Raw genomic sequence first — 7,496 nt, forward strand, 5'->3', positions numbered from 1 at the left:
GTAGAATGTGAGCTTTTTAAAGGCACAGGATTGGTTTAAGTATCTCTTTTTGTGCCCAGCAATTAGGTATAGTGTTTTGCACATAGTTGGGCAGCTAGGTGGTACAATGGATAGACTGTCTCATGTTTCTCAGTTCAAATCTCACCTCAGACACTAACTAGCAGTATGGCCCTGGGCAAGTCACTTAACCCTGTTTGCATTAGTTTCCTCATCTGTAGAATGAGCTGGTGAAGGAAATGGCAGACCACTCCAGTATCTTTGCCAAGTAAACTCCAAATGGGGTCAAGAAAGCGTAGGACACAAGTGAAGCAACTCACAAATTGTACATAAATAGGCTTATTAATAAATGATTCATTCAATTTCAATTCTGACTTCTATACTTCTATTAGCACTATCTTACTTTGAAAGTTAAATCTTTCATTGTAACTGTATACACTCAGAAATACATGGCTACATAGCCGTATACGTGCAGAGTAACTGTAGTACAAATCTCACAGGGTTGTTTGTGGGACTTGAATGAGATAATGTATGTAAAGCACCTTGTGAAGATAAAGTACTGTAACTGTCAGTTTTCCTTCTTAAAATAATAATCACTACATTTACATATCACTATAAGGTTGTTAAAGCTCTGCAAATTTTATCTTATTTGATCCTGTAAATAATATCATTACAACCATTTTTCTGTGTTCCTACTAAGGGACTTCAATTCATATATTGACTACTCAGTCCAAAAATGCTCATATCCTTAATCTTGCTTGCCATTACCCATAAGGGTTCCACTTTCATGTTCATGAACTCTGAAATTCTTTTATCTGATCAGATTCTGTTGTCATTCTACCTCTTTATCTTGTAACCTCAAACCTGTTCTTCATCTTTACATCAATTCCATCCATTGAGATTGGTTCCAGTTATTGCTTCCAATTATTGCACCTCTCATTTCTTTTTTAGGCTATCACCTTTGCACTTGTTATACCCTTCTCCCCTCTCCAGTGTGATCCCTTGGTGAACCAATTCAATAATACATTATCCCCATCCCTTGCCTTTTATACTATTGAAGATTTTGCCCTGCAAAACTTAAATCTTGGATTACTCCTATCATCTCTTCCAACTCACCTGCTACTGAATTAAGGCTAAAAGAAAATCACAAGACTCTTCTGACCAGGTCTACAATCTTCATACATCTTCCTAATTAGCTAACTATCTTACCACAGTAGGCTTTTCCAAATCTTTCATGCTTCTTCAAACTTTCTACCTCTTAGCTGTGTGCTTTGACTCATATTTCACTGAAAAAAAGAGTGGTTCACCCAAAGCTCCCTCTTCTTCCCACCTCTCCCTTCTCATCTTGCAGTTGTCTGCTGATACTGTCTCTTCCTTCACCCCTGTCTCAAATGAAGGAAGGAAACAAGTATTTTGTTAAATATGTGTTATGCCCTAGGTGCTGTGCTAAGTGCCTTTACAAATATCTTGTTTGATCCTCACAACAATTCTGGGAGACAGATGCTATTACTTATCCCCTTTTTATAGTTGAGGAAACTGAGGCACATTGAAACTAAGTGATTTCCCTGGGGTCACATAACTAGCAACTCTTTGAGATCAGATTTGAACTTAGATCTTCCTGACTGCATTCCTAGAATTATATTCACTATACCACCAGAAGAAGTGTTCCTTTTCAATGCTAAGGCATAACCATATGCACAGGTGATTCCCATTCAATCCCATCTTCTTCAGCACCATAAAAAGACCTTTCAACATTTCCTAGGAGTAGTTTAGTGAAATTAGTTATTCTAGATCAGTGATTCCCAAAAGTGGGTGCCACCACCCCGTGGTGGGTGCTGCAGTGATCCAGGGGAGCAGTGATGGCTACAGGTGCATTTATCTTTCCTATTAATTGCTATTAAAATTTAAAAAAAATTAATTTCCAGGGGGCTAAGTAATATTTTTTTCTGGAAAGAGGGCGGTAGGCCAAAAAAGTTTGGGAAACACTGTTCAAGATCTTAGAGTACCTCACCCTCTTTCCAATTCCCTTTTACCTGATCCAATTTATTACCAATAAGCCCCTTAAACCTGCAAGCTTAAAGATCTTTACAGTCATTGCCTTTACCTTCTACCAAAGGCCAAGCCACACCAGCTGTCAAATCAGACTAATAGCTCCAGTGGACAAAGTTTATTAATCAGTTAGGTTCAGGAAGTGCCAACCTTCTTCCTGTTGACCACACCAACTGACCAAGAGAATTGTCTCCATTTCTCAGGGCAGAGGCACAGAACCCTGAGCTCAAAAGGGTCTTGGCTTTACTAGTCAGAGAGTTTCATCTGCCTCTCCTTCAGCTTAGGTGCAGGACCCCTGTTACACACCAACATCTACTCCTGCCTAAAGGCCCCTTCACCTACTACTCTTCCTACAGTGCATTTCACATTACATAGTCTGTATTATAGGCTCTCATAGTCTGTATTATAAAAATTCTTCATCTCCTGTGTGAAAAATTAAATCAAACACATTTGAATGATTTCATTTCATTTGAAAAACTCTACAGTGTTGCAGGACTTGATGTAATCAGCATACCATCTACAAATAACATCTGGAGAACCTCACCATTTAATGAAAATCACTCTTCCATTTGGATTTTGTAATGGTGTTCTCCATAATGGTGATGGACCACTTTGATGAACATATGTTTCCATGTTTTATTCCTCACTTGTTACTAATAAGCAAAAGTTTGTTGAAAAAAGTTCTCTCTCTTACATCTTTCAAAGAATCTTGTGTGATGTTGATATGTATTCAAAAGATACTCTGAAAGAAAGTTCTAGTATTTTTCCCACAACAAAATAAAAATGTTTCATAGTCAACAAATAGTAAAATTTGTGAAATTTTGTATTCTTGTAGTGTGATAAAATCCTAATTGGTCTCCCTAATTCAAATCTCTTTCTCCAATTCATTCTTCACACAGCTATAAAATTATTTTCCTAAAGTATAGATCTAATCATGTTACTTCCCTGTTCAATAAACTCCAGTGATTTCAAGTGCCTCTAAAAATATGAGCTCTGCTGCTTAGTATATCACTATGACTAGGTGGGATCTATGCCAGGAATGCAAGTCTGTTTTCATATTGAGGAAAGTATCAGCATAATTGACCATATCAATAATCAACTAACAGATATAACATAATTATCTCAACAGAAGCAGGAAAAATTTTGACAAAATACAACACCCATTCCTATTTAAAACACTAGAAAGCTTAGGATTAAGAGGGCCTTTCCTTAAAATAATAATTAGTTTCCATCTAGAACCATTAGCAAGTATCATCTGCAATGGGGATGTTAGAAACCTCCCCAATAAGATCAGGAGTGAAACAAGGTTGCGATTATCACCACTATTATTTAATATTGTACTAGAAACATTAGTGGTAGCAATTAGAGAAGAAAAAGAAATTGAAGTAATTAAAACAGGCAATGAGGAAACCAAACTATCACTCTTTGCAGATGATATGATGGTATACTTAGAGAGAATCCTAGAAAATCAACTAAAAAGCTAGTGGAAATAACCAATAACTTTAGCAAAGTTGCAGGATACAAAATAAACCCACACAAATCATCAGAATCTCTATATATTTCCAATAAAAATCAGCAGCAAGAATTAGAAAGAGAAAATCCATTTAAAATCACTCTAGACAGTATAAAATACTTGGGAATCTATTTGCCAATATAAACACAGGAATGATATGAACACAAATACAACACATTTTTCACACAAATAAAATTAGATCAAAACAATTGGAAAAACATTAATTGCTCATGGGTAGGCCGAGGTAATATAATAAAAGTGACTCAATTTTGTTCAGCCATAAAATCTTCCTTTCTGAGAAATGAAGATTTTATGGCTGAACAATATAGAGAACATAAAATGAATAATTTTGATTATATTAAATTGAAAAGCTTCTTAAAAACAAAACCAATGCAACATAGAAGGAAAATAATAAAATAGGAACAATTTTATAACAAATTTCTCCATTAAAAGGTCTTATTTCTCAAATAAGTCAAATTTATAGGAATACAAGTCATTCCTCAGTTGACAAATGATCAAAGAATATAAATAAATAGTTTTCAGATGAAGAAATCAAAGCTACCGATAATCATATGAAAAAATGTTTTAAATCCCTCTTGATTAGAGAAATGTGAATTTCAAAAACTCTATGGTACCACTCCATACCTTTTAGATTGGCCAATATGACAGGAAAGGAAAATGATAAATGTTGAAGGGGATATGGAAAAATTTGAACACTAATGCTTTGCTGGTAGAGTTGTGAACTGATCCAACCATTCTGGAGGGCAATATGGAATTTTGTAGCTAAAAGTCTATAAAACATTGCACCCTTTGATCCAGTACTATCATTACTAGGACTATATCACAAAGAGATAAAAAATGTGAAAGGATCAACTTGCACAAAAATATTTATAGTTGCTCTTTTTGTGGTGGCAAAGAATTGGAAACCAAAGGGATGTCCATCAATTGGGGAATGGTTGAACAAATTATGGTATATTATTGTGATGGAATACTATGGTGCTATAAGGATTGATGAATTGATTTCAGATTTCAGAAAGAGTTGGAAAAATCTACATGAACTGATGCAGTGAAATAAGCAGAACCAGAAAAACATTGTACAAGGTAACAGCAATATCGTGGAATGATGAACTGTGATAGACTTAGTCACTATCAGCAAAACAATAATCCAGGATAATTCTGAGGGATTTATGACAAAGAATGCTATCCACTTCCAGAGAAATAACTGTTGTTGTAAGAATGCAGATGAAAGAATATGTTTTTCATGTATTCATTTGGGAATATATTTTGAGGTTTTGGTCTTATAAGATTATTCACTTACAAAAATGAATATGGAAATATGTTTTGTGTGATAACACATGTATAACCCAGATTGAATTGCTTGCCAGCTTTGGGAGAGGGGAGGTAAGAAGGGAGGGAAACAATTTGGGTCATACAACTTCAAAAAACCTATTGGGAAATTTGTTATTACATGTAATTGGTTAAAATATTAATTAAAATATTACCTTCTATTAATTTTGTATAGGTCTATTTAGGTACATGTTCTCTCCCCTAATACAATAAAAATTCCTTGAGGGCAAAGACTATTATATTTTTGCCTTAGTATTCTCAGTACTTAGCTCAGTGCCTGGCATAGAGTAAGAACTTAATAAATGCTTGTTGATTAAGTTGTTTCACTATATCCTTCAATCAATGGTTTGCAAAGATGTATTTTGTTTTTAAATATCATTTGTGAAAACCCATTTCCTTCTTATATCTTCATCGACACCCTCAATGTAGGGATAGATTCTCCTAAAATTTTTTGTAGAGATGAGAAAGTTGAAATATGAGTTGGGAGTTTTTCTTTTAATTGTCTTTATTGATAGTAAAAAGAACTTTCGAGATATTTTCCCATACTTTTGGTATCTTGCCTTTCAGACACCTTAAGAATCAGTTCTTTAGGATGTGGAAAAATAGGTACACTAATGCACTGTTGGTGGAATTATAAACTTGTCCAAACATTCTGAAGTACAATTTGGAACTGTGTCCAAAAGTCTAAAAAACTGCTTTTACTTTTTGACCCAGCAACCCAACTATTTGGTCTATATCCTAAAGAGATAAAATAAAAAATGAATTTACATATATACATATGTATATGTACAAAATATTTACAGTAAGTCTTTTTTGTGGTAGCAAAGAATTGGAAATTGAAGGGATACTCATCAATTAGGAAATGACTAGATATATGATATATGATTATGGTATAATCCTATTTTCTTATAAGAAATGACAAGGAAGGTAGTTTCAGAAAAACCTGGAAAGACATGTGAACTGATGCAAAGTGAAGTCAGCAGAACCTGAAGAATATTATGCACAGTAACAACAGTATTGCAATAGCTACTATGATCAATACAATAAATCAAGATAATTCCAAAGACCTTATGAGGAAAATTGCTATTCACCTCCACAGAGAGAATTAATGAACTCTGGATGCAGACTCAAGCACATTGTTTTTAACTTTATTTTTCTTGCTTTTTGTTTTGTTTGCTTTGTAATATAGTTAATATGGAAATATGTTTTGCCTGACTTCACATGTACAATGGGCATTAAATACTTGTCTTTCCAATGGGTAGGGGAGATACTCAAGGAAGGAGAAAGTTTGGAACTAAAATTATAAAAAACAAATGTTAAAACTAAATATTTTTTAAATATTAAAAATAAAAATAGATTAAAAAAAGAGCATACACAGAAAAAGAAGCAGTGTTCAGGGCTCTCAAAATCTTGTCCATTCCCATCATAGACCTCTTTTATGTGTACTTGATTTGTCCATATTCTCCACATAATCATCTTCTTTTCTTGTTTTCTTTAATGCCATTTATACCTTCTCATATACTCCAAAGGGAGAGTTATGTTACAATTCAAATATGGCAGCTTTTCCTCATCTCTGATTGATAAAAAGAGTTTGTTATAAACTAAAAATGCATGTTTGTGGTAATTTCTATTTCTAACCTGCTATTCTTCAAGTTTATTCCTAAAATTCCTCTAGAATATATTTATTTTGGTTCCAGTATTGTTGAGTATACAATAGAGGATCTATAAATATTGATAGGTTAACTAAACTTATAGCTTCTGTATTTGTTATTAGGTATTATCTCAGCAGAGAAAGAAAAACAGCAGAAAATGTCTTTCATTAAAGAAGATAAGGATGAGCAAACTGATAACCAAATTCCAGCACATTTAAGAACCAGAAATGTAGAAGAAAGGTAAGCAAATATATTATTAGAGGTTTATTAATAAATAAGTTATATATTAATGATTTACAAATATAAAATGAAACCACAATGCATTAAACTGTAATTTGCCATGATTATGGAATGTGGTCTTACAGCTTAGCATATGCTAATTAATATAGGTTAATATATAATATATCTGTGTTACTAATTGTCATGGAATATAACAAAATATATTTAATATTAAACTAAAATCCTTCATCTTTTTGATCTTTTAGAAAGCATTAAAAAATTTTGCAAAATCTTAGAATAATAGTTTTGAATATAATTTATAATTGTACTGTGCAGTACACCTTCAGACTTTCCATTTCTACTTTCTTTGTATGTAACTTTTAAATTTACTTCATGATTCTTCCCCTCTCCAACTAATATGTCCTATCTTTCTTCTTCCTTTCACTTACACAGCTTTCAAATGAAGAGTTTAATTAGAATCACAGATTTAGAGTTGAAGCTTATAGATAATTTAGACCATTCCTCTAAATTTACAGATGAAGAAATTGAGACTCAGAGGAATTTAAATCCTTGCCCAAAGTAGCAGAGCCAACATTCAAAAACAGGTGCTTTGAACCCCAAGCCAGCCTTCTTTGCACTATACCATGATTAGCTGATTTTCTTGTCATTCACTCTCTCTTTTAATGCTTTAGCAATCTGGATGTCATCTCTATCCCCTT

This window comes from Gracilinanus agilis, chromosome 4 (assembly GCF_016433145.1).
Source record: "Gracilinanus agilis isolate LMUSP501 chromosome 4, AgileGrace, whole genome shotgun sequence".
NCBI lineage: Eukaryota > Metazoa > Chordata > Mammalia > Didelphimorphia > Didelphidae > Gracilinanus > Gracilinanus agilis.